This window comes from Passer domesticus, chromosome 20 (genome assembly GCF_036417665.1).
Source record: "Passer domesticus isolate bPasDom1 chromosome 20, bPasDom1.hap1, whole genome shotgun sequence".
NCBI classification, from domain to species: domain Eukaryota; kingdom Metazoa; phylum Chordata; class Aves; order Passeriformes; family Passeridae; genus Passer; species Passer domesticus.
In genome coordinates, this window is record NC_087493.1 from 5,741,249 (window position 1) to 5,769,151 (window position 27,903).

The window sequence follows — 27,903 nt, forward strand, 5'->3', positions numbered from 1 at the left end:
CAAACGTGCACGTGGTGCTCACAGGAGATGACAGTGCAGGAATTGGATGTCACTTGCATTCCAGAAATGCTTTTGAAACGTGAAGTGGGAAATAAAGGAGTGATCACGAGTATACAAGAAAATCCAATAGGATTGCAGTGGCAAGCTTTGAATTTGCAGTGGAAGTTGTCTCCCTGCAAGATATGGTTTTTCCAGTGCATGCTGCAAAGCACAGTCAGTTCCTTTTAATTCCCTTCATCTATCTGTCGACACAAAGCAGCATCTGAAGTGTATTTCCAAGGAAACAATTATATAAAACCAGGTGTCTTCTCAGAAATTTTTTCCTTTCCTTGAAAAGCAATCAGGAAAATTAAGGAATTACTGTACTGAAAATTAATACATCCATATATGTCTATCTGAAAAAAGTGACTGACAGCTAGAATATATTAAAAAATTAAATATTAGATACCCCAAATCAGTTTTCAGATATTATTAGAGAGCAATTGCTGAAGTATAACTACCAGGTAAATAATTTGCTGTAAATAGCACTTTTGAGAAAACTGCTTGCAGATGATTTCCAAATAAAAAAAGGGTACAATTCACTGTAGCATTTGCTTCAAATTATACAACCAACTAATTATGAAGTAGTGTCTTTCAACATGAAATAATTAATACAGCCAATTAGCATACACAGATGGGTGAGAAAATTAAGCTTATGAGTGAAGTATGAAAGGAATGGAAATCTGAAATTTCCACTCAGATTTCCAGTCATTACAATGGATTTTCCCCATTTTCTCTCTATAAAGAGTTTGTTATGTTAGTTCCATATAAACTCATTTTCACCTCTATCTCTGACAAAACAAGCAGGAACCTGTTACACAATATCACCTATTTGAAATAACACCAAATTTTAAACTCCTTTTTTAATCCAGGAACAAATGGATAAGGAAATAAAAAAACTCAAATTGTGTTTCTTTATAATTGACAAGTCATGATTTTAAAAGGTCAAAAAATGACATCTGCATTATCTGTCTTGTTCTGAAAATAGCACTGTATTAAGAATAAATTATACAAAATATCATCAAAAAATATTAACAAATGAGAAATGAATAGATCAGTCAGGGATCAGAAATTCCCATCCAAAGCTCCTGAGCACTGTTAAATGCAATAGGCCCTGAGCCAGTCAGCTGCTCCAGGAGCAGTTTTGGTTGGTTTGATTCTTTTGCTGGACAGCACAGAAGTTGTAGAAGACTTTTCTTAGCCACAGGCTGAGCATTCTGCAGCTTTTTGCTAATACCCACTACTGAAGTGTCTGTGTTCCTTTGGCACCTTGTATGAAATCTGAACAGCCAAGCAGAAAGTCTCTTTAACCTCCACTGATGCCATCACAGCAGCTGTTAGGGAATCCAAATGTGCAGCATCCACCTATGACTTGTTTGGAGATAGATTTTTTTTTTTTAAAATCCTGAAACACATTTTCTTTAAAAATTGCAAAGGCTTAGCAATAGTGATTTCATAAGGGAAATCACCCTTGTGTCCATAATTTTGTCAAGATAAAGTTCAGGGCAGGAAGAGATGCTGAAGATTGAATCAGTAGCAAAAAACAGAGAGAGGAGAGATTATAGAGAAACCAAAAGAGATGGAGATTTAAGTTCAGGGATGGAATAATTCCTTGCCTTACAAGTAGCCATATTCTTAGACAAATAATTCTCACCAGTTAAAACTGATACAATTTCAGTCAGTAGAAGAAAGTGAGGTGCTGTTTCAGTAAATAATTGTGTAAGCCTCTACAGATGTGTATCTGGATCATTCAATGAGAAAACTTTAAAAGAAATGGTGCAGGATGTGTTAAGTTTTATCTTTAGAATGGATTTGTGACAGGGTAAGGAAAACATGCAGGGGAATTTTAAAAGCAACTTCTGATCATAGTTCTTCAATTACAGCAGCAGTTCATAAACAGCTGAAAAAATAGGACACCCTCTCTGTTAAGAGTATTCAGGGCCAGAGGAAATAGGAATCTGCTTTTCCAAAAACTAAATTAAGTAAAACAACATGGATTCTGTGTAACAATGAAAGCAACACTCATTTATTGGATCTTGAGAATATAAGCAAACAATCCAGGATCTCTGCTTGGGTATGGGTATACATGTATTTATCTCAAGCTTTTTGTCTTTCTGGAAAGCCTCCACAATCTCAGTCATTTGGATGAACTATTATATAGGGAAGTATAAATGATACCAACTTATTAAAGAGATGGGTAAAGAGCTGTCCTAAAGATTTTAAGTAACAAAAAGGTATTTTATGATAAGAAATCTGTGCAACTGTTCAACTTGCAGTTTTCTGCTGCAATTCAGCAGCTGTTCATTGCAGTTTGAAGATGCTTCAATTATCACCTCTGTGCTGCCTGGTTATAAGGTCATTGAAGATTCCTTTAAAAAAGTTGCATCAAGTTTCCTAAAGAAAATGTTTAGATACCTGTTAGATTGTGTCATTCTCAGAAAATCAGGATCTTGATTTTCTCCCTGCTTTGATGGTCACCTTTGTGACAATATTGCTGTGAAACACAGTCCTTCAGAGAGGGATTGAGACAATCTGCTCTGGGAGCTCTTCCTTTTGTTTATGCTTTCTACTGAACAATCAGAAGTGTGGTGCATTCACTCAGCAAGGGTTGTCAGTGCCTTCAACACATGCAAGCTCTTACTCAGCAGAGCTGACTGCCACCCAGAAAGCCACTGCACTGCCAGTTTGCAAGCAGGTTAAAGCAAAACAGTCTAGTGATAACTTATAACCAGAAATTTATTGCAATGATTGCTTCCTTGCATTTGGAATTTCAAATATAACTTTTTTTTAATTATAGGAAAACATTAAGAAGTGTTCTTTCACACTACCACTGACCATAAAGGTATGAATTTGGAGGATTTGTGAAATAGTAGAATGATAGCTTGGATCAAGCTTCAAAGTGCTGGTTAATATCTCATTAACTTTGCTACTGAAGGAATCAACCCTTTCTGATTGATGTCTTAATTATGTCCTAAACAAACCATAACATAGCAATTTTATAAGCACTGGTACATTTCCCTTGCCTCACAGCAGCAAAGCAAAACTGTTTTCTTTTTCAGCAAAACATATATTCCTTACTCTGTAAATTTAAAGGGAAAAGACATTTGCTTGATAAATGTAAGAGACACATTCATGATAAAATATACAAAATTATCAGCAGGGAGATGTCCCACAGAAATGTTGTGTCCCCAGGTAACCTTCTGTGAAACTTGAATAACTATCTGACATAGAACTGGTTCAAAAATGAGGCAATTGAACATATTTTTGAGCCAATTTACATGGAATAGTTTTTAATGCAATTCAAAATCTGCTAGATTATTAAACAGTGACTTTAATAGTTAACAGACACTCCTTTAAGTTTCTAATGTAGCGGAAATAACTTCTGTCCTAGGAATAAAATTAATAGGATGAATCCTGTTTTAATCTACATTTTCAGGCTTTTATTAAAGTTGTGCTTTTGATATTTCTTTCAGCTGCCTTCAGCCTGCAACAGCAAAGAAAGCCCAGTTCCACCAAAAGTGTGAGGCTTTGCACACATTGAGGCTCATGGTTTCTCTTCTAAATTGTATTAAAGCACCTACACAACATTAAACCTCACGTTCCTTCCCCAGAGCTGCCTCAGCAGTGACTGTAGGAAGAAACTGTTCTTTGGTGACCTCCCTTGTGAATGAATAATTTTAGGCTCTTCTTTATGATTACTCTTGTTTTGCCCACCCACTTACAACATCAACTATAATAAGGCTATTTATGGTAACTACTACAAGACAAATTAAACACACATTTGTGATTTGCATACATAAACCACTTTACAGAGCAAAAACCTTTGTGCCTCAAGAGGGCACTGGCTGATGTGTGACCAAGAAGTGCAGCTCTGCCATTTTAATATGTACCTCTTCAACCTTTTTTGTGATTTTTGGGGCACACAGCACGTGGCATTAAACAGCAGAAGAATCCACACAGCTGTTTTTTGGTATCAAGATCAAAATAATCAAAGATGCCCCCTTGTTCATGCAAAAAATACTGAGATTTCCAAGCAGGGGTGTGACACCAGGATTCACAGTGCTGTCCTGGAGCCTGGTACAACTCCAGCCACATTCATAGCAGCAGCTTTTCACTGAATTTCATACCAAAATACATTTCATACCATTTGTTCAGGCCCCAAGAAGGCAGTCACTTCATTCAACACTGCTGGTGCTACTGGATTTATGTTTTTTTAAAAATATTGGGAACAACTAGTTTGAGATTAAAAGTGGTACCTCAGCCTCTCCACTCCAGTCTGCAGCCTGTGAGTTTCTAATTACTCCTTGATCTGCCTTTTTCAGAGAAGAAATGTAAGTATGGATTGGAAAATTACAAAAGCAATGTACAATGGTCAAAGTTTCCAGTTCTCACATCCTTAGTCAGAAATTCATCCCTAAGCCCAAGAAAATTACTCAAGTGTTGATATCATTGTGTTTTGATAAAAGCCTCAATTTTTATAAAGATCTTTCAGTGAAAACAGTACAGTAAGAATACATCATTAACTCCTATTTAGTGTGATGTGAATGCACCATAATGACCACCCTCTGTTTTGTGCATGAAACCAGCTGAAAGAAACTCCATATATGAAATGCAGAAGCTTGGAACATTCTGCAGTGTGCACAGTGGTTTGAAACAGGAAAAAAAATGCTGCTGAAGTCTTTACAGTATTAAGATATGAATAAGGAACATAAACATGTAGTACCTGGTGACTAATGAGCATAAAGCTTTCATCTTTCTTCGTGGGAAATCCTATGGAAGGCAAATAAACCCATAGAGACCATTGTAGAAACCCATACCATTTGAGAAAGCTTTCTTTTATCCCAATAGCTGGCAACAAAATATATGCATTTACAACAGATTTCTTTTTTTTTTTCCTTTTAATCTGTAGCTAACTGCAGTTTTAAAGCCTCTCATTTGTTTAACTACCAGGCTGAACAAGCAACGTTGGCATTTAGAAAAAGAAAATAAATCAAAATCCAGTTAAATTTGGCACCTTCCTTGTTCATTCTTCCCCAATAGTCCTGACTTACGAGTGGTTATTATCCTTTCTCTTCAGATCCTTCTTTAAGCTCTCTCACCAGGATTTCAAAGTTAGATGATCAAATGTGCAAAAGAGGCACCTAATTTCTCACAGGCACTTCTGAAAGCTCCTGGCTAGGTCTACAGTGAACAATTTTCTTTCTCTTCCCCTGCCCCCACCTTTTTTTTTTTTCTCCCTGGCCTTTGATCTTTAGAAAGCACAAATGCCATTACAGTGAATAAAGTCATAGCCCACAGAGTCAATCCCCTACTATTTCCCTCCCCCTTCCCGAGCAGCCCCAGCCCGGACAGGCTGGCTAGCTGGGCTCAGAGACAGCAGCAGGTATCATCAGCACTGTGACAAATGAGGATGTGTGTCAGGGGAGGCTGTTCAAACAAACAGTGGGATGCTTGGGAACACAGACACAAGAGCTAAGATCTGGCTTGCTTTTTTTTTCCCCCCCCCTCTCTTTTCTTTCTCCCTCCACCTTCAAAACAGAAGATTAAGTTTGCTGTGAACATGAGCTGATGAAAAGAATTCAAATAGTGCTTTGAATAGTGCCACTGGGAGTGTCACAGGAGAATTACAAATTGCTGCTGGAGACACCAGTCTCCCTTTACAGAAAGTTAACATAAAAGTACACATATCTTCTTTCTATAAGGTACTAACTTGTAAATTAACCTTTAATGGAGTATAAATGATGTCCTGAAAGAACTGCTTATGCAGCTATATTTATGATCTAGAAAATTGCAAATATTTACAAGATTATAGGTGTTAATGGTCTGTCAAAAATGTTTGTATATTGTACATACATTAAACCTAAGTTTAAGACCACCCTGCTATAAAGACCACCCCATTTCTTGTCCCATATAGAATTTCATTTGATTCCATATATTCCATTCCTTATAACGAGGCTAGGCCCCAGCATGCACCCAAAGCACTCCAGCCAGGGAGCTGCTCCTCTGTGGGGTCCCCTGAGAAGGAGAACATGTTTCAGCCTCTGTTCCCAGCTCCCTGTGCAGCCAGGGCTGTCCTGGTCATCCTCCTCACTGAGAGGCTGGAGAGGGGCTCCTGACCAAGCAGAGCTGGACGCGGTCACACCAGGCTCAAGGACTGAGCAGTTTCTGTGCCTGTGAGGAACATCTCCACCTGCCAGCCCTCCTGCCTCAGTTTCCCCACCGGGGTAGGGGCCAGAGTGCCCTGGGCTGGCTCCTTGGGGCCAGTGAGAAGGGAAAGAGCTCAGCACAGCCTCCTGCTCCCTGCCTTTGTGCTGCTGTCCCACAGCAGGTGGACCCAGTTCTAACTTTTCACTTTCTACATTCAGAAATGTTATAAAACAAACAAACAAAAAATTCAAAAATGTTTATTTTAATTACTATTTGTAAATTTTCTTTATACCCTTTTAAAGTTTTAAACCTACTTTACCTTTTGTGTAATCCCATCTCACAACAACAACAACAAAAATTAATAATTAACCAACACCAAAACCTACCACACTCTTTAATACATTAAGACAAAAATATCTTAAAATTAAAAAAAAAAATCTTAAATTAAGAAACCAAAACCACTACAAGGTCTCAGAACTGAGGGGGTTTTTTTGTGTTGGTTTTTTTTTGTTTGTTTGTTTTGTTTTGTTTGGGGGTTTTTGTTTTGTTTTGGTTTTTTCTTTTCTCTAATTTTCTTCAAAAGAATTTGCATTAGAGATTTTCTATGAGTGCTACAGTGAAATAAAAAGAAAACATCCCCTCTTTCAGTTAATTCTGTATTCGTCATTGTCTCAAATTTTGCTTTGTAAATAATTATTAATATATCTTTTCTGGGCATAAGTTATGGCAACAATAATTTCAATACAAGCCAAAATATATTTGCTACTCAAAGTGAGACAATAACTTGTTCTCTGTTCTCTGATCTATTACAGCTTCTTTTCTGGGCAATTGAGTAACTTTCTGTATTAGAAATTTGATCCCAACTTCTGAATTGAAATTTCTTTTTCTGAAAACATTGCAAAATAAAAAACAGTTGGACCTTGTTAATTGTGATAGTGAAATTTCAGAAAGGTCAAAGTTTGAATTTTGAAAGAGGAGACATTTTTTTTGGAAATGCACATAACTCCAAATGTTACAATTTTTAATACTTGTTTTACAAACATCATTGAATTCACGCATAAATACAGCTGGGGAAAAATAAATACTTTGGGAACAAATACTTGGAGCTCTGCCCAGGTTTTATTGCAACAGATTATTTTCTTTTGTAATTTATCATTTGCTGTGCATTATCTTGCTCAATGACTGGAAAAAACCAACGGTCTTCTTTGGGATAAAAAGTCAAAGGAAAACTTGAAAAGGCTCTCTCCTCGCTGACCTCGTGCACATTTTTATTGATATCAAATTGCTCATATTTTTTTGCCTTGCCATTTTCATTTTTATACCTGCTGGATCAGATCTTCAAATGATGTAAACTGGCATTGGCCTAATGGTTTCCATGAAAGCATCAGAGCTGAGGATCTGGCATTAATTATTGGGGATTGTCTGTTATCCAGTGAGATAATGTGAAAGCAGTTCCTCGCCGAGCTTGAAAGAGAGTGATCTGTGAGTGAAGTACAGAGATACAGCTTAAGTGAGGTGATTTTAGGGAAAATTAACTTCTGAGATTTTACACAGATCTTCACATGGTAATTATTTCATGTCATAATCTGTGCCAAGAGAATAACCAAGGTGAAGCTTCTTCAAATTATGAGACATTTTGCTTTCTCAAAAATAAAAAATTCATTTAGATAGCTCAATGAAAGGATGCCATTTGGAGTTTTCTTGTTTTACACAGAATGAGCTGGCTTACATTGGTTTGGCTGCTAAAAGTGGTGGAGCAAAAACCAAAGATTGTATATAATTTTTGGTTTTCAGGCATTATTTTTTTGGCAGACATAACTACACACATTACAAGGTTCCCAGATATTCCTCTCATTTTGAGTGCCTAGTTTTAGTGAGTCTTCTCTCCATATTCTTCTAAGATTATTCAATCCAAAAGGCTTTTTGTACAAACACCTAGAAAAACATCAGGATTTTATTTTCATCAGGATATCTCCCGGTGAGGGATATCCAGAGAGAAGAGATCCAAAGACCAGGATTTCCCACAGGTAAATGAGAGCTTTTGTTGCAGGCACATGTCACATGTTCTGTATTTCCAAAGGCTATTTCCCAGTAAACCAAAGCGTTATAAACTGTGTATTTATAATCCTGCTGTGGAACAAACAAAACCACTACACCACAGTGTGTCTGGGTCAACAAAATTTGAAGGCTCTACAATAAATTTTTAAGCATGAACACAGCAACCTGAGATATCTCTTAATTTTCTTTGATCATCAGAGCACTGAATTATACATTTCCATGAATATGATTTGTTTTTTTGCTGTCAATATTCCACTAGAAGAGTCTTTTCCACCAGCTGATGGTCACATCCTGGTTTACCTTATATAAACTTATGTATTTGGGATTATTTTATGTTATGCTAATTTTTCCCAGTATGTTTGTTTAGACATGTATATCTAACTTAGGTGTCTTCATCCTGTTACTTATACAGAGAGTGATAGTGGGCTCTGAATCAATTAGTTGATTTCAACAGCAGTGAAATGTCCTTATGCAATTCAAGTTTCTCCTCTGTAAAAGGAGAATAAAACCTCCTTCCTTTCCTCTCCTCTCTATGTTAATTTTAGGATTGTAACTTCTTCTGAGCAAGAATTCTGTTGATCATTGCTGGTTTAGTGCCTACTACAATGGGTGTCTTCTCACAGTGGGGTACTACTATGCTACAAAAAAAAAGTAAATATTACTGATGGTAAAAATACAGCTCATCGACTAAAGGTGCGTGAAAAGAATTTTGTCCTGTAGGACATCAAAGTTCTTAAAAATTCATATGTCAAGTATTTCCATCTGAACTAAATTAGTTTTGTAGAACTAAGATTTCATGGCAAATAAAAATAGTATATCATCTTAATAAAAGCATCATGTGCAAAGGGAAAATAAAAGCAAGAAAGATATAATTTTATAGTACTTGCACAGTTCTTCTTACTCTGCACTGAAATTCAAAACTACCAAAGAAGCAGCCATCAACAGCCACATAATCAATCTCCTGCAAAGCTGGTGCTGGTCTCCAACTTATTTGATACAAAGGACAGTGGAAACAATAGGAAAGTTTGCAGGAGTGCAGTAAATAACTCTAATGCTTTGAATTGCAAAGGGTAAGCAGCCTACCAAAAGTATTTATCAAAGTCATATTGGGGGAAAGAAACATCACCGAGCAGAACAGTGCAAGCCAGATGCTTGGAGATTAAATGGGGTCAAAAATTCAACCCTAATTTTCATAACATCCTCATAAAAATTCACAGGAAACTGCTTTCTGAACCTGTTTTGGAAAAGATTTTTTTGAAAGTTAAAGGGGAGTTGCAGAATGAGATTCTACTGAATGAGGTCAGAATTACAGGGGAGGAGAAAAATAACCTGTTCATTAAATAAAAATAAGAACATAAAAATCAATACAGAACAATGGCTAAAAGTAGCTGACAGTAATGTCTAGACTTGTGAGATCAGATTTACATGTTTCAATTTCCACTGGTGTTGAAGGTTCAGATCAGTCAGACCTTTAATCTTTTCAAAGAGGAAACCAACCCACTTCACTTTTGTGAACTCACCAGACTTACACCTAAATATAAATATAAAGTTAAAAAAAAAATAGGCTTTACTAATATTTTCAGTTCCTTTCAACTCTAGTGTCCCCTTTATATACGCACACTGTGCTTGTGCCTCATCCTTCAGTTCTTTAAACCCAGGTGTAAAGAGTAGAAGCAAGGCTCTAAAACACTTCACTTTTTTAATATATATATAAAACCCAACTTAAAGTCTATTGAATATAATGGAAGATGACCTAGACTGGCAAAAGACACAACATCATCTTGATGAAATAATTGAGATGGAATCTCTCCCACATGGAAATACCAAGATACCAGAATTCTCAAAAAAAAAAAAAAGTTCATATTATTCAATAACTCTACAAATAATGAATGATTTTTTAGTACTTAAAGGAAACAGATTTTTCAAGTTCTCAAGATGCCCTGTAGTTGCCATTCAAAAAGCCATCTGACATTTTCTCTCACTGCTAACAGTTCCTGTGCCAGCAGCACTAGGACAATGCTCACAGCAATGACAGGCATTTAATTTTCAGGCTTTGATGTTGCAAAACAATGCAGCAAAGAGAAATTAAAACTTAACAAATTGATTGACAATTTTCTTTTAGACTCTTCTCTTTCATTTCTACAATACCAATTTACCTCCTGCTGACTTGCAGAAGAAATACAGGGTAATTAATTTGGCTTAGTGGACAGTGAAGGAATACAGAATGCAAATATGACAGCCATAGCCTTCATGTATTTTGGCTGACACTTGGGCTGTATTTATTATCTGACAACAATTTGCATGAAAGTGTAATTTCTAAAGCAAATTAATTTTCTTAAGAGCAGACAAAGAAGTTTTTAAAAAGTAAAAACCAAGCACATCTGAACATGCTGGCCACATTCTTTTAGTGAACAGAGAATTTAGTGAGGTTATGATGTGTTTATAGGATGTGCAGTGTAAATAAACCATGCAAAGGAGTGGCTACACAATGCAATTTATTTCCATCAACAATTAAATAGTCTTCCATAGTCAACTTTCTTTTCCTGTGAACATTCAGGAAAGAATTTTCTTATGTATTTCAGAAGAAAAATAATCCTTAAATAATAGTGGAAATGAAGCACAAGTTGCTGCTCACCCTGAGGTAGTCAGAGTGTTTGCAGAGCAGGGCTGTGTTCAGTGCAGCTCAGCCTGAGACTGCCCTGTGCAAACCTGACCCTGGGTCCTGCATCAGTGCTGGGCTCACTCCCAGCCCCAGGCACGGCTGCTGCTGGGGTGTCCAGCCCTGAGCCCGTCTCCTGCTCTGGAGCAGGGCTGCATTAACACACGTGCTGGTATTACCTGAGCACACGCACGTACAGCTGGAGAGTCGGGAGCACTTTCTGTGACAGCAGAGCTGGTTTGAGGTGTTCCTTCCCTCCCTCATCTCTCGTTCATCCATGCTATAACAACTCAGTGCTCGGTTTCTACAAGTGCTTCAGCTGAATGGGAGGCAGAGCCTTTGGGGTTCCTACAGTAAATCCAGACTGCAATACTTACAGATGTGCTGTGCAACACCTGGGCTGTCAGCTCAGCACCTGGGAAACGTCGTGTCAGACCTTCTGGGTGGGGATCATTGCTGTGCACATAGAATAGAGAAATCTGGGTGTGCAGGGAAAAAACAGTCAGAGCTTGTGGAGTGGGTTGGGTCCTTCCTGAAGGATGTGACTTACTGAGTGTACCTGGAATTGAAAGCACTTGTGGTAGGGAAGGACTGCCCAAAACATCTGGAGAGTGCCAGCTCTACTGGAGCAGACAACAGCTGCAGTGAGTGCACTCAAGTGTTTCTTGTAAGATCTGTTTCACTGAAACTGCCAATGGGTGCAGTTGCTGATGCTCCAGTTGGCTTCTCATGGTACCTGGATAAAATGTTTTACTATGTCAAAATATTGGAAGCAAAATGTTTGAAGCTAAAGCTTTCAAAATATTGGAAGCTTTTCACCTAGAAAGGAAAATCCTAGAAAGGAAAATCCCATATTTCTTCACAGTAAATGCCAGCATGAAGAATTGTTTCCAAATAGAAATTCTTGAGTTACTGTAATGATGATAATATTAAAGCATGTTGTGACCCAAGTACAACAGCTAAACTTTCCCATACTGGAATTGTGAGCTGGTGTCCATGTGTACAACATGGACAATATTTCTTGTAGCTGTGGGATAGTTAATTTCTCTCTCTGTATCCCTTGCTACTCTGTAATTACAGTGTATCTCACTGCTCCTCCTCTCACTACAGCTTGACGCAATATTGAATGCTTGATCCAGAATTATAGAATTAACTTTCTTTTTTTTTTTACAAAATAACTTACTGTAAGATGAAAAGGTTGTACCAGGAAAAAGAGCCCACAGAGTTTATGACATAAGCTTAAAAGCTGGTACAAGTTAATTATTCATCTTGAAGCTAAAACAGCTTGAAAAAAGGTTTCCTTTGACAGTCATCCCTTTATCTAAACATTTGGCTGCAGAAACCTAAGAAATTTACAGTCCTTCCCACACACTACACTTTTGTCTGGAAGCAACTAGAAATGCAATTTTTTCCTATCATATGTACAGAGGAAATAAGGAGATTATAAACTCTCTATTTGTGCCAAATTCATTTTGCCTGATGTGCTATTTTGGTGTTAAAATACAATTGGAATGATGGTCTTTGCAGACAAAATTAGAAACCTGATATTACACTTACGAACTAATATGGTAAACCTGCCCATTCAACTTATCTTACTGAAAATTTTGGTGGTGCTCCTTGTCACACACAGGGTACAGGGGGTCCAGTTTCGGAAACAAGTGAGCAGAGAGGTGGAGCAGCAGTGTGGAACACTGGATAACACACTGGACTTGGGAGTGAGGACACTCCATTTGTACTCTTTTTACATGACTGTGACCAAGTTGCTTCCTGTTTCTCTGACCCCTTCCACCCTCATCCATCATCTGCCTGCACAGCAAGCCTGCCTTCTTACAGGCAAAACCTAATGAGACAGAGTCTGTAGGTGATCCTGTAACAGCAATAATATCTGTACAATGCTTCTTGCCTGTGTTTATTAAGACATATTACCTCCATTATATTCTATGGTTGATTCAAGAAATGGCAGCACATTACTGGCAGACTCACAGAAAACATTATTATAATCCTAACTGCCAGTGGCAAAATAGTCTTACAAACACGTGAACCATTAATGATACTAAAGACTTGTTGTTTCCTTTATAGTCTGTAAATCTACCACATATCAGATGCTAATGCATTTTCAAGCACCAATTAATGTAGTTTATCTTACTTATTGATGTGTGTGAAAAAGTTGGTCTTTGGTCACTGCATATCTGCTTACTATTGTTTACCCATATTTTAAACCCACAATTTCATCTATTGTTCTTCTATTTTACATAGAGGTTGATTTTTATGGAAAAAACCATCTGGAATTACTGGTACTTGATAGTTTCATTGTCTCAAACATTTGTAACTTTTATCCACAATGCAAAGAGGGAACAGAAGTTATGTTCAAAGCTAATAAAGACTGCTCTAAGGATTGTAACACAGCTTCCTAAGAATGTGAACAGTAAGAAAAATGGCAAAAGATAACTGGAGCTCTGTCACCGTTATCTGAAGACCAAAATGGCAGTGTTTATTACACACATACTTAGCTATCAGCTGCCACACAATCTCTTGAGCTACGTGTCAGCTCTGATCAAAACTCCCTGGTTACAGTTCATGTCATCAGCAGAGTCAAATGCAATCTGCTAAACCCTAAAATGTGTTCAGCATTCTGGCCCTAACCCTGGAAACCATTAAGCACATGACTTTCTTTAACACCTCAAAAGTCTCAGTATTCCAGTGAAAATGAGACCACTTAAGTACTTGAAAATTAAGTGGAAGCTCAGGTAGGCTGCTGGATCAGGACCAACACTCCTTGTAGATCTAACCACTAGTTCACATCCTTGTTTTTGGTTCCATTTCAATCACCAAGCTTTGTGCAGTGCTTGGGACAAGAACTTACAGGGAACTGCAGAAGCAGTTTATTATCTGATAATAAACATGAGAACAAAAGGGTACAAACCTAAACTAATGAAAAAATCTATTCTGAGCAATATGATGAGTAGTTTCTATACTTCAGGCACCCTAAAATACACAAAGGATCTGCAGTAAATAGTCATAGTCATCAAACATATAAGATAGAATAGCTCTACCAAAATTACTGCTAAACAACAGTGAAAGGAAGTAGCTTTTTTAAACAGAAAATGTCTGTGCACTGCTGTGTCAGGGACCAGGGGTCATGGGCAGAGCTCTGTGTGCAGATTTCACTCCAAGTGTCACATCCTCACAGCACCAAAATCACTGTGTATGTGTGAGGCAATCTGTTCATGTGCAGCATCTTTTCTCCAGAGCTTTAAAAGTTCAGAAATCCTGAAAAAAAATAGTTCAAACCCTCTTTATTCTGCTCCAATAGGTTCCTAAGTAAAAATAATCCAGACTCATTAAGTATGATTTGTTATAGTTTTATGTGTGGCCCATAGGGTCTCATGGTTTTTGCTTGATAAATACATCCTATCTCTCACTAATGTCATAGTTGAAACTAAAAATAAAAATGACAAAATATAGTTTGTCCTAAAAATTTACCACTTACAACTCCATTCAAACAAATTTCATGACTGGAAAACTCAAAACAAATTCTCTTTTTAAAACATAGTCTCTTTAGAATGTAAGACTATTTTACGTGTTTGGATTTAAGAAGTAGAAAATAAAGCTCAGCAGAGCCATTTAATGGGAACAATCTTAAGGCTTGTCCACACAGGAAGTTAAGCTAAATTAGCTGAAAGGTGTGAATTTAAAGTGCATTAAGGTAAAGTGAACTACAGTCACTTTATTTCTGAATGAGAACATTCACACCAAGCTTTAATGCACTTTAACTAATATACTTTAAAATCATATCTTTAGTTAATTTGTCTTAACTTCCTGTGCAAACAACTCTTCTCTAGCACTTACTGAGAACCACAATATAGATTGATGTGGTTATATTTATAAATATGCCTATTAACCTTAAGACTCTGAGTCAAAAAAATTTGGGATGTTAAATAAAAATAAGAATTATGTCCTTGCATGAACTTCCTAGTGCTTTGAGAGTGCAAACAGTCCTAATGTTCCTAGTATAAACATGCCATTAATTTAACCCTAATTTATATAAAAGTATATTAGCTATTCAGAGCCAGGTTTAAAAAAAACCCACAAACACTTGCATATTGTGACTATAGTAGGAATTTATTTCTGAAACAAATGAAATGTAAATAAATAGAGAAAAAAGTTATGTTTCATTAAAATACAGCACATGTGTTGAGATTCACCAAGGACTCTGAATATAAAGGATTTTACCAGAATTAACTTGTAAAAAAAGGCTCTAAAATGCTTTCTTTTCTGAAGGGTGTCTGAAAGCCTTAATTATAAAGGATACCTCAAATTATTTAGAGAATGCAAAACAAGATTTTGCCTCAGATAACCTGTGAAATCAGTACTGTGTTTTTCCTACCACTGCTGGAGTTCAAAGAGTTTTCAGAAGCAGTTCTTGTAGAAAGAGATCAGGGATGTCCTGGACACCCCACGTTTGCTTAGAGGGAGCCTCAGTGCTCTGACAGAGCAGGGGACAATGGCCTGGCACAGCCACCACTGTGGGGATTGTTGGGCCCCACAGACCAACACACTGAGCTCAGCTACCAGGAGTAAAAACAGGGGAAAAAATATGCCCTTTGCCAGAGCAAGAAAATAATCTGGTTTTGCAACCAATTTGGAGAGCTGACATTGTGTCCCCCAGTACACAACCAGCCCTGGGTGCAGCCCCACACAACCTCAGGGCTCTGATTCCCCCCAAATCAACTCTAAGTTCTTCCTCTCTCTTTGAAAGCTGGTGAAGAGCACAGTTCAGAAGTAAAATACAATAGTGAAGAGACCTTTCTTTTTTTTTTTTTTTTAACTGATGATGGAGAGAATGGGATAGTGGACCATAAAAAATGAAAAACATCCTCTTTTAAAAGAATGCTAAAATAATACAACCAGGGGGTTTTAAAGCATAAACTTTTTATGAAAGAAATTTGCTGCTCAGCATACAGCACTTTTTCTAGTTTATCAATTCACAAGTTCTACGTGATTCAAGCAGATGTTCTGACTGACAAGGCTACAACAGAATAGGGATGATAATAATATATCCATCAGGTAATAAATGATTAAGTATTTCCATCAGCCTTCATGAATATTTTGAGGTGTTCTGTATTCTCAGAAAAGTTCTTTTAGTTCATAGAACTCCATCAGTTAAAAGCTTCCTTAACTGCAGTGATCATTTTCTCTGACAATTTTGCACAGTAACACAAACTCAGAGTACTGCATTAGCACAGGTGGCAAAGGTGCAGCCACCCACAGCTCAACACGATGGAAGGGACAGTCCTTGCCCAGGTGTCCTGGTACTCTGAACATTTGACAGCTTTTTCTGAGTGCAGACTGTTGCTTTGGCAGCACATAGCCTTGAATTTCAGCTGGAGTCACAAACCTCTTTTAGTCCCTCATGTTTTCTGATTTCCCCTCCTGGGCAGCCCATGGCCTGTTTCTGAGCACTCAGGCTAATGCAGCCTTTGGGCAGGCTTCCCATAGCTCAATATTCTGCATTTTGTGCTGCCATAGCTTTTAAATCATGCTTCATTTTTGTGATGAAAGCCAGCCACAAACCTAAACTCCCCTGTATAAACTAGAAAGGCTCACCATTAGGTTAAGAGTCCCAGGCAGAGGCAAAAGCATGTGTGTGGCAAAAATGAGCTGCCTGTTCCATAGACCCTGTTTGTGTAGTATCTTACTCCTGTCACACCTCACTTGGTACTTTCCCTTCACTGCCAACAGGTTCTCTTTGGAGCCCTTAATTCTGGTATATGTCATGGAATAAATCCAGGAGAAGCAGCGGTTGCTGCTTTTGCCAACACTACAGCAAATGTAGGATTCCTTCAGGATCCTCCTGGTGTTTTCCCTGAGCTGTGGCACCCACAAGCAAAGCAAACCACACAGCTCAAGGCTGTCAAGTGAAAATGTTTGGTCGTTTTCTGTTCATGCAGAAACATTAAGAGTCCTAAACTTTTGGGGTCCCATATTCTTTCTTTCAAGTTCCCCCAAATTAAACTGTTAATATGGGGACATACGTTAATCTATTAAAAGATGCGGATCAATTTTCATAATCTCAGATACCACATCAGAGAAATACAAAAAAACCCATTCAAGCATCAAAAACACTAAGGGCAAATGCACCTGAGACAGGCAGATGTGTCTAATTCGCACCATCAAGCACTTTACAAGCTAAAACTTTAACTTCAGTGATTATGCCTGAGGCATTTAAATGGTTTTAAATTATAAGTCTAGCAGAAGTATTTTTCTAATAATAAGCCATTAATTCTGGCAGTTTCAGACTGTCTGAATCTAGGTGTATAAACTGTAGCTGCATCAATCAGTGCTGTGTGTCTGGCTATTTCAGGCATTCCTTGTTAGTATGAAGAAAGAACAGTTTGTCCCCTAAGCACAACAGCAGCTGAGATTCCTGTTGATTGATAACTAAATGTGCCGTAGTGAAAATATATTCGGATAGAGCTGGAGAGGGAGGCACAGCAAAGACGTAATGGGGGCGGAGGAAGGAGGGATGAAATTGGCCACAACAGGAAATTCCTGCTCATGAGTCTTCCAACTAGCTGACAAGATGGATTTCATTCCTGCAGGTAACAGCGCCTTTATATTTAATCTTCTACAAGATCTGTAACCATGCAAATTCTTCACTGTTGTATATGCAAACTCAATTACTGAAAAGATGTTCTTGCTGCTCAGGACATTTCTCCACTGTACATTCATGTTGTTTCATATACAGAATCCACTGATGTCAACAAAATTGGTGTGTCCCTAAATATAAAGGGAATTTACTCTAACAGTTGAAGAATCCTTTACTGGGAAGATGGTAATTTCTGAAAACCTGAAGTGGTTTATTTAGAAGCTTGTACTGTTTATTTCCAGAGACCCAATGATTTTGCAGCTGAAAACTGGAAGAAGTTCACAGAAGTCACCATAATTAAGTTGAAGAACCTTACTTTAAAAGATGTACAATTCTAAATAGGAAAGGAGTATTTTTTGCTGTAAATGTCAGTCTCATTTGTGTTCTACACTGTGACAAGTGAACCTCAACCCATTTTCCAGTTTGGTGAAAATTTCAAGCTTTGGGTTCTCAGTTAGTTTTTGGCTTTTTAGTTTCTTTCTGATCTTTGACAGCCTGAAAACAACTTAGAAGTTTCAGAGCAACAGATTTCTACCATTTGCAAACTGTGAAAATTTACGCTCTAAAACATTGACAGCATTTGGCTCAGATCCTGATTTCATGGAACAAGTAGGCAAGCACCACTAGAGCAGTCAGTAAGACAAGACTGGAATCTCCAATTGCATAAGTCTCTTTTCTAGCATTCTTTCAATCAGTATGGGAAAATATTTTTTCTCCCAAGCAGTAAAATACTAAATTATGCACTTATGTTAAATAGATGCAGTCTTGTTAATGACACAGAAGTTTAAAGTGTAATAAATACTTATCTGAGAGGCAGAAAAATCCTGTAATCAAAATGCTGATGTAATCAATCATGTAATCAAAATGCTGATGATAGCTCTGTTGGAAGATGTAGTGAGGAAGGGACAGCGAGCCCACCTGTGAGCAGTTTCCCTGCTCCAGTTAAAGTCATGTCCCTATGGAATTCCTTTGGAAAACAATTTAGGAGAAGATCAGACTGCAACAGTTAAAATGAAGAGATGCTCAGGTGCCTGGCTTATGCGAGACATTTCTAATCTTTTTGAACCAAGGCAGAAATTATGGTCCCACTCCTACACCAACAGCAGTTTGTTGCTTCACTAAAACAGAATTACTAAATTCACTAAAACAGAATTACATCCAAAAATCTCCACTTATCTCATAGAGGGGGCTGCATTTCATTTTCACAGTTAGCAAAAAAATTTTTTTTGCCACTTTTTCCTAACACGTCTGACCAAGTATGAGCCCTCCCCACAAACCATTCACTAGGAGAAACTAGGCAAAAATCATATTTCACTCATGTGCAGATTAGTCAGATGCAAGGAGGGGAGGTCAGCCACCAGTGATTGTCTTACAGAACATGCAAACAAACCCACAAAGTTGCTGATAGGCTATTTTTACATTTCTACCCATACAAGTTTGGTCATGGTTTCTCTAAGGATGCATAGCTGTCCTCATTTGAACTTGTAGGAGATCTCAATATCCACTTTTATGGATCATGTTTCCTTTCTGTTCAGCCAGATGGAAACTGTTTTTTTTTTTTCTAGCTTTGCAGTCTGGATTGCAAGCTGAGGTTTGCTTGGCTTTTCTCTGTTCCTTTATTTCCCTTTCATTTTCTGTTGCATTTTTCTATCCAGAAAATTACTACAAATTACTCTGGGACACAAATTTACAGCACACCAATTCCTGAGCAGAAATTCCCTGAGTTAATCTGCTCATTATGCCCCAAATCTTTAGGAAGTGGAATAAACTTCCTGGTACTTACTGAGTGTTCTAAGTGACCACACAGAGTTGCTGCATTCTCTAGCACACAGATTGACACTTTGTAGAATTTTTCTACTATCTATTAGCTATTACCTATCTCAGGTGACATTTCAAAAATATCTTCAGACAGGTATAATATGTGTCTGCTGGTGCCTGGTTTTGCATGTTAATAATCCAGTTCTTCCTGTACAAATCTCTGAGTCCAACCTTTAAATCAAGAAATGAAGTGACTCCCAAGAAAAACAGATTTCTAAAAAGCCACTGTTTTAAAATACTCCTTGTACAGGAGAACAGGCTCTTATTTTATGAAATGCCTACTGATCTCTCAACACTCAGAGCTGTCTCCCACACAGGGAACGCTGCCCCACATTTGGGGGAAGCCATTATCAGTGGCCATAGTGAGAACCGTGAGTGAGAACTTTTGGAAGCTCTCCATTCCCGTTTCAAATTTAACCAAAGAACAGGAAACCATTAATGGTGAATTTCACCTGTAGAATCATGTACAAACTATTAATGATTCATTAGGGGAAGGCAATTGATCTGATTGACTCTACTCTTCTAACCCTGAGTCGATTTTTTTTTTTTATTGTCTACAAGAATTTCCCTGCTCTTGCCAGAAAGTCAAGGACAGCAGAAGTACTTCAGTAAATCTTTGGACAAAACCTAGGAGTGTCTCCCTTCAATTTCCCACATTTACCAAACATGATGCACATTCTGTGTTGTAGCACTGAACTATTGAAAACTGACAATGCAAATTCAGTAAAAATCATAGGATCACAGAATGGCTTGGGTTTGGAGGGACCTTAAAGCTCCTCTCATTCCACCCCGCTGTCATAGGTAGGAACACCTTTTTCTAGGGCAGGTTTCTCAGAACCCCATCCAAATTGGAACTGTATAAATGACAAACAGTTACTGATTTTTTTTTTTTCAACTCTACAAAACAGAGAACTACGGACAGAAACCAGTATTTCTAGAAAGGAAAAAAATTCTGGATTTGAACAAAATTATTCTTATGCTTGCCATACAGAAATCTGAAGGCAATGATAAAGACTGTGTTGAATGCAAAGACTGAACTAAGGTCTGTGAAGATGCCTAACATAATAGATTTTGCATGAGGGAAGGAATATACACTAGAGAGCAGTTTGGGTTGTTTTTTTTTTCAAAATAAAACAATTTAGTAATACATGGACACACGGCTTGCATTTTTTGTTCTGTTTGTTACGATACTGGTATTGCATCTCAGTTTTGGGGAAATAAAGGTAACTCCAGTTGAAAAGACTATTGTTGGCAAGCTCAAGGACACAAACCAGTTATTCTGTCCCTAGCACAGCAGCAAGGCACATTTCTACTGCAATCGGAAGTTGGTCAGCTCTAAACCATCTAATTAAAGCAATTATTCTAGGCTTTAATGGTTTATTTTTATTACTACAATATCAAGAGACCCTGCTGAAACTGGGTCTATACCCTCTACAAACAGTTACCAAGGGAAAATGCTTTCCCTTTCAAGCATTCAGGATAAATATGCAAGACACAGAGGAATCAGCCAGGTGAAGAGATGAGTTATCTGTGGGTTTAATTACCTGTGCTGGAGACATGATTAGCAGCTGATCCTGCTTAGTCCCATTCCTGTGTCTCACCACTTGGGTATCTTGGGTTTTACATGTAATTTTGATCTTTAAGAACAACAACAACAACAACAAAGGTAAAATGAAGTATGAGCTACTAATTCACCTCCGTGGGCACCAAAAATGTCAGGATTCTGATTCTAAAGACCATGGAGTTTTCAGTATGACAGAAAAAATTATTATCAGTTTCATAAATGTGGTATGTAATTAAGTAACTAATTCTCTAAAACATCCCTTGAAAATTCAACACAAAGCTCATTGAAATCAGCTAAAGATTTCCATAAAGTTCAGAGGCTTTTGCATTATGTTCCCTTTCTGTCCTAACAAAAAACCTTTATAAAATTAATTTGAAATTCCAAGATAAATCTAAATACTCTCTTTAAGAAATGTAGGGGTTTAGCTAACTTGCAATAAACAATCCAGGGAAGTCTTTTGGGAAGTCTATCAGTGTTGAAACCGGGGCCTATAAGGCAAACTTTGTGAGCAGGATAAAAGTCCCAATAAAGTTGGTTGGACACTTTGAAAGAACGCTGGTACATTACATATTTTATTGTTCACATGCAAAAACCATCAGTGTCCTGAAGGCAGCCACCTTTCTAGATCATTGATTTAAAGCAAGAAAGAAAATTAACACACTTATATGTATAAAGAACTGAATTTGGTGAGGTAAGACCCATGAAGGGGTGTTTGCAAGAGTAAGGTCTGAGACATGCGGTTTACAGAGAGCTTGCTCCGTTTAGTTTACAATAAAACACACTTTATGTCAACAGCTGAAATATGAAGTCAAAAGCATCACCTTTTTCAATATCAATATTAAGCAAAACAATGACCACAGTTATTCTCAATGTGCAATTTGCCTAGCACTAAAGCTGTGCATTACTATCACCTTTCTGCTTTCTACATATTCCTGCAGGGCAGTTAGTTTTTAAATAATTTAAAAATTCGCTATTAATCAACCTAATGAAAAACATGTCAGAAGTTGAACAGAGGTTCATAACAACACAGCAAAGACAGAGAACTAATTAATATCTATAAATAACATTCAGTTGCAAGTTCTGAAGTTTGTATAAACCCACATACATTTATCTCTCACTTGGCCAGCTCACCTGGAAAGGCACCCTGGACTCTGTGACTGGACAGCCAGGGAGGCTGGGGGTAACATGTTAAAATATTTTACTTTTCCCATTACCATCCCTCTATAGCATCTCTTCTGTCTCTACCCCAATGCTTTCTTTGTCTCTTGAATGATGAATCTAAATCTGATCCTAACTGGCACTCTAATCAGGCTGTGAGGGCTGACTATGCTCAGTGTAAATAATACCACTTCCACAGCTAAACTGTGGGTTTAAAGAAAGAGTCCTATGAACATGACAGCAAATAATAAGTGGGGAAAGCTTTTGCCATTCTGTTCCATTCCCTTAAATAGAAAATAGCAAGGAGGTAGTGTTGTTTGATAGGGACAATAATGAGATGGGATGGGAGCTGTCCAGAGCAATGGTTATCCCTAAACTGCAGACAGGCAGTGACAAAATGAAAGAAATTGCAACTCCTCACACCATTCTTTCCCTTCATCCTTTTCACTTCCATTGCTCAGAATCTGGTATGGTCTCTGAAACTTCATCTTCCCCTCAGCTATGGAATTTAAAAATGCCTGTAGCATGTCATGATGTAAAATAACATGCCTCGCTATAAGACATCAAGTCTTGCAATTCTCCTCTTCTTATCATGTGAATGAAATCGAGTTATTTTTCATGTACTACTGCAAAAAAACATTCTTTAGCTAATATGTCCTGTAGTAGTTCAATTAAATTTGTTAGTGCTGAAACTTGTTACAGCTGAAGCTCAATCCTCACCCCTGTGAGCACTCAGACAGCCACTTGCTGTCCTTAGTGCTCAAAATAGATACAGATAATGACACAAAATGTAATTTCTATAAGAACATACCATTATTATGGCATTCGCTTTCAATCCCAAATTGGCCACCACGGTCAAGTTTAGGCAGCATCAATCTAAGTCAATACAAAATTATGCCAGAAAACAGAACACTAAATAAACTACATAGAGACATTCAACTGCCCAGTGATGCCACAGGGTTTCTTTATACAGAGTGCAGCAGTTGAAAGCAATCAGGAGGCCTTGGACAATGGAGGCCACTTCTAAAATAATCAACATTAACTAGCTAAATGTGGCATATTTCATACTATGTCAGCCCATTCAGTCTCCAAAAGCCCCTAAAGATCATTATCTGCTTGAAATTCTAACTCAAAGTAAAGCACTGTTGATTATTTTTAAATAATAACTTTCTGGGTATGTATTAAATAAAAATTGAATGATTACTTTTTCTTTTGAGCCAAAAAGTATTGTCACACTGGACAGAATCCAATAAAAATGGCCAGTTCTTTTCCATATACTTTTGCAAAGATCATAGATCAAATTTTCCATATACAAAATGCCTAGTGATATATATTTTTTAATTTTTTTTTTATTTAAGAGGTACAAATGGCTAAATGGGAATTATAACTCAACATTGACTTCTGAACAAATTTGATACACTTCATTATAACAATTTTTGAAACATGGTCATAATTTTAAGTATTCTTACATAAACTTCCCCAACCACTGTAATCATACATTCAGTGAAATATCTCAAACTCCTCCTTCACTTTTCAAGTATGTGCTGGTTGTATGTCAACTTCCACAACATGTTACTTTAGTCATTAAAACGTTGGACCTGAAATTTCTACCTATTTCAAGTGACAATCTGACCGATCTAAAACTTACAGTTTAGCTCCAAAAAACACGGTGTTTCAATCTGAGTATCTACTGTCCTTTTCTAAAAGAATTTCTTCCTCCCCTGGTGATGCACGATGGCTGTTGTATAATCTTGTACTGCCCAAAAGAGAGGCTATAGAATCCAGCCTATACAAGCAGAGATTTATGAAGTGGCAAATATTTGCTTGAGACAATTGCTGACCTCAAAGGAACATCTTCAGGAGCCCAGGCCTGCTGAGCGTTGCCATATGAGTCACACAAAGATTAGCTCAGAACAAAAGCTGCAGCAACTTTGCATTTAGAAGAAACTTGGAGTCAGGTACATCTTCTCAGCTTGACTCCATGTGAAATTTAAATCCGTAAATCATTAATTTCAGTATTGTCAGGATACAAAAGGAAAAGGAGACATTAGCCTTAAAAGATTTAGAAAGGAGTGCTTTAGGATCCCTCTGCAAATTTCCATCTTTCCTAGCTCAGCCTCTGCTGTAAGGCAGGACACAAACACTGACCTTGGAGCTGTTCTGTGTGCCTGACATGCTTCTGGGGAAAGCAAGTTTAGACAACAGCTTCAAGTTCATCTTGAACTCTTCTAAAATGCACTCCAAACTCTCAAGGTTTATTAGCACAGAACAAACCCAATCTGAATCACGCTTGAGATGATCCTTGACACAGGCTTGGATACGACGCAAGAGGAGACTACAAAATCAGTGATGGGCTTTCTTCTGGTAAAAAAAAACAAATCAAAAACCAAAAAAAACAAAAAGGGGAAACTGGCATGACACAGGAAGAGAAGAAAACAGCCCCTCAAATCTCATGGCTAAGGAATTAATTGAAACAGGACATAAGGAAATAATACTGGTTCTCCAAAAAGCTGTCCATATCAACTCTCTTGATAACATTCAAGAGGAGACATCAAACATTAGTCTAAGTCTTCTCATATGCATTATGTTTATGAATCTGAAAAGACTTTAAGATGAGTTTTGTTTATCCAAACTCCTTGCTTGAACACCTTCAGATGTCCCACCTACTCTTGCACTTTAGAAAATGTATGTGTGCTACTCATTGCCATTATATTTTCAGCACATCACATTGTTAGTTTTACATCCTAATTGCTGGGAAATATGTATGTTTCAATTAAATAAATCTTTGGACTCTAAAATTTTCTGCTTGTTTATTCAGTACAGTTTATGCCATGTCCAATAAGCCGACATACCACTTTAACATAATGGGATTTTAGCAAATGTTGTCATAAATGAGTAAACAATGGCAACATTAGGAATGAAGATGTGAAAACACTGGATTCAGTACACCTCAGAAACAAGAGTGTTCTCATGGGTCTTTGAAGAGTTTGCCTTCTCATCAGCCTGGAACGAGCTAAGCTCAATGCTGCAGTGTTTTTCCAGCTGCTGTTACCTCTATCAGTAACAGCACACTGCTCTTACCTAATGCTACAGCAAGAACTGTGCATGGCTCAGCAATACAACATTACTAAATGGGGGGTGGGGGAAAAAGCAATGAAAGATTTGGGATGACTTGTCCTTTTTCAAACCTTCCATCTCTTTAAGCAAGTAACTGGCCCATTAGTCCCATGGGCTAATTGGCATTTGATCCACATGCATCTCTCTAGCCACAATACAAAGTCTGCAAATCAGACAATACTCAGAGTCAGGACTTACATGGCCCAAGTATTCAGAATGTAGCTACAGCCACAGACTGTACATGGTCACTGGTCCTGGCTTCTTAAATCATTTAAGGCTCTCTTTCCAAGCCTTGCCAGGATTGGAAACATTTGTGTAGGAACCATTCACAATTCCTAGGTTTTCTCATTCTTTCCACAAAAGATACTGAAAAGCTTTTACAGAAGAGCTTTTACAGATGCCCCCTGCCCACCTTGAGGCAGTAGTGATGTATTTTAGTGAAGGATCAGACAAGTGATAACAGGTTGCAATGGGCAGCACCACCCCACACCATCACACCAGTCCTTTTTCCAGGACTACAAGATAAAAAGCCATAAGCCATACCCAACCTAATATAGTCCTGCTTTGTATCCAGAGGTATCTTGAAGGAGTTAACCTGCTGATTTTTTAATGAGTAAATCAGATTGAACAAAGAATTATGTTATAAACCTTGGCTTTTACTTGGTGTTGAAAAATCGTATAGTATATAAAAATGGTGAGAGCCCAATATTTGATCTGTGTGAGATTATTCTTCTTGCTAAAACCATGAAACTTTGCCAACTCCTTGGCTGCCAGCCACATAAATCAGCTTCTCATACCTCTTCCTATAGGTCACTCACCATACATGTCTTTAACATCCACTCTTTCTCCTGTTTCAGCTTAGTCTGTATTGACATAAAGCATCAAGAAAGAGAAATAGGTGTTGTTATCAATCTGTTCTGCTTTATCTTTGCTTCATTTTCTAAGACATATAACACTTCTGTACATCATTAGAATTCTTATTATTTACTTAGTTTCTGGAAAAAGTGATCCCTCGGTGTTACTTCCTTGTCTTCAGATTTCTGGGTAGGCTGCATTTATCCAGAGCACTTCAAATGCTGGGATAAAAGCTACAGTATAACAACTGCTAATAACAGGACAAACTTAGTAAATGTAAAGTTATTAAAAGTGCTCTCAGTGGCTTATTCATACAAAATCTCTAACTGCAGGCCTGGCAAAAGGACTAACATTTTTGTACATCTGAATGAGAATTGAAAATAAATTCTAAATGAAAACATTGAACAAGGAAAAACTGCAGAACTAGATACCAAATGGGGATGGGGAAAGTAATTAAGATCAATATGCAATGACTTAAATGTTTTGCTAAAAAGACCTCCACACCCTAAACCCAGCATTTTCTTCACATATTGCAAAAGTACAAGCCAAATTGTTATTAGGAACTCAAACACTTCACACTAAACATAGAATTTAATCCTGTACTTTAGCTAGTATCACTGATTCAAGCAGTAATATTGTTTGAAGTAGGGTATAAAAGGATAGAAATATAATCCCAGACAGGAAAAGGAAACAATTAATTTCAGTGACTCATTATTGCCTTCCTCTTTATTCAGACACACAGCCTAATATTACTCATAAAGGTGCAAACATGGCAATTTTTCTCCATTTAAATTGGAGCTGAGAGACAAATTGTCAGTCCCCACGCACACGGGAGCGTTGTGACTGTTGTCACCTGTGGTCCCTGGGAAGAGCTCAGAGGTGCTGGCTGCTGTACCAGCACAGAGCAGGGGATCTGTGGGTTTGTGCTGGGTGAGGAATAGGAAGAGCAAGGACAGCTCCTTGTTGACAGGACTGTGGGGAGCTGGTGTGTGACACTTCTGCAGCTGCTCTGCGCATACAGTTACAGCCACTGCTTTTGCCTGCAGTAATCAAATCACATCTGAAACACAAGAACTAAGTTGCCTGTAGTGGGAATGCATTCACTGCGACACTGAGACTCTGCGAATGTGGAATCAAAGGGAGCCTGCCTCCAGATGATCAACATGCTGCACAATTTGTCGAAATATGAACTTGGATGCCTGAATTTTAATTCAAATGTGATGAAAAATTGTGACCAGAAGAACTTTCTACATCCAGTTAGGAAAAACAGAGACAAATTCTTCTGTTATGCAAGTCCCCCACAAAATAAACTGGCTTAACATTGGAATAATTCAAATGTCTCTTTTTAGATAAAATTATGCAAACTTAGGGAGTTTATGCATTAGGCTTTTCCAACTGAGATTGGCTAGAGCTCTGGTAATACACAACACTTTAGGGACAGCAGTTAACTTCAATACATACAAAGCTTAAATTTCATTATTTTATAGTAGGCTGGATTTCACTGAATCACAGCTACTACTTTATCCATGCTGTAGCTATTTCAAGGGAAATAAACATCTCTATTTCTGTTACTTATACACCAGCTTGCACAAATTCTTTTACCTAGGCACATATATGCAAAAGCACTACATGCATACATCTCTTCTTCTGTACTGAGAAGAAAAGCATTTAGATCTATCTACAGGAAAGTTAATTCACAATAAAAGATCAATACTTTATCTCAGGTTCTGCACACCTTATCATCAACTTCAAAAGCAAATACAATTTTGACAAGCAATAAAATCCAGTACTTTACACTCTTTTTGAGATCCTCATTGCATAGAATCTCTTTTTAATGGA

The 27,903-nt window shown here is 37.6% G+C and overlaps 1 protein-coding gene across 7 annotated transcripts in view; it reads right to left on the reverse strand.

Annotated features, from left to right (window-relative positions):
* The window catches only part of ANKFN1 (ankyrin repeat and fibronectin type III domain containing 1), a 132,713-nt gene that overhangs the window by 82,021 nt on the left and 22,789 nt on the right, over positions 1–27,903 (reverse strand). The gene's annotated exons all lie outside the window — the stretch shown is intronic.